Source organism: Eimeria mitis, genomic scaffold (genome assembly GCF_000499745.2).
Source record: "Eimeria mitis Houghton genomic scaffold, Emh_scaff6549, whole genome shotgun sequence".
Lineage (NCBI taxonomy): Eukaryota > Apicomplexa > Conoidasida > Eucoccidiorida > Eimeriidae > Eimeria > Eimeria mitis.
The window spans coordinates 846-1,669 of record NW_013574697.1 but is presented as its reverse complement, the minus strand read 5'-3'; positions in this window follow the sequence as shown (position 1 = coordinate 1,669).

Here is an 824-nt window from a genome sequence, read left to right as displayed (position 1 = left end):
GAGACGCTAATGCACTTGAGCGTGCTGCCGAGAGCCTACGGGGTTTTTCGAGAACATTAAGCAGTTGGAGCGTTGGTGGCTAATGCGTGAATATGCCCCACAAGTAGACATATCAAGACTAGCCGAACATGCGCTGCTATTCTGACGCTGGGGCGTGTAGCGCATACGTACGCAGTTTTTCGGGGGCGTGCTGACGGTGCGTGTGCGTGGGTAGTCTGGCCGGAGACATCCCTGGAGGTCTAGTAGGTTCGTATGTTTGTCTTTCTTGCCTCAGCTTTGGCGTTGAGTGGTGTTTCTGTTTGGCGGCAGGCAAAGGAATGGAACACGTGCTTGTGAAGTATGTGGAAGTGGCAAATAGCTTTGCGCTTAGTGGAGTATGCCTTGAAACACCGTCATTGGAGCCACTGCCTACAAACACTCAACAGCAATGAAGGCACATCTGCGCGAGGTAAAGTAGACAAAACGCATTTGCAATCAACAGCGCTTCGTGTCGTAATTGACAACTGGTTCGAAGCCGGAAGAGCCTTTGGTGGTCAGCAAAGACATGTCCCGAGTCCAAACGGCGCTGCGATACGCTGCGATACCTTGACGATGAGTAGCAGAGGATTTGCTGGTGTTCAGGGACTGGCAGCCAGAACCATGCCCACCTGTATTTATGCAGGCCTGTTGAGCGTTAGCTCTATAGCGGCGTGGTAGACTCATCACCGACAAAGAATGTCCAAAACATGTGAAGCGCTGTTGTGGGCCTTTTTAGTTTCCGTTTCCAGAGTGGCTCCAGATCGTTCGTTGATATGGAGTTAGACCTGACGAGTCAACAGGCATGA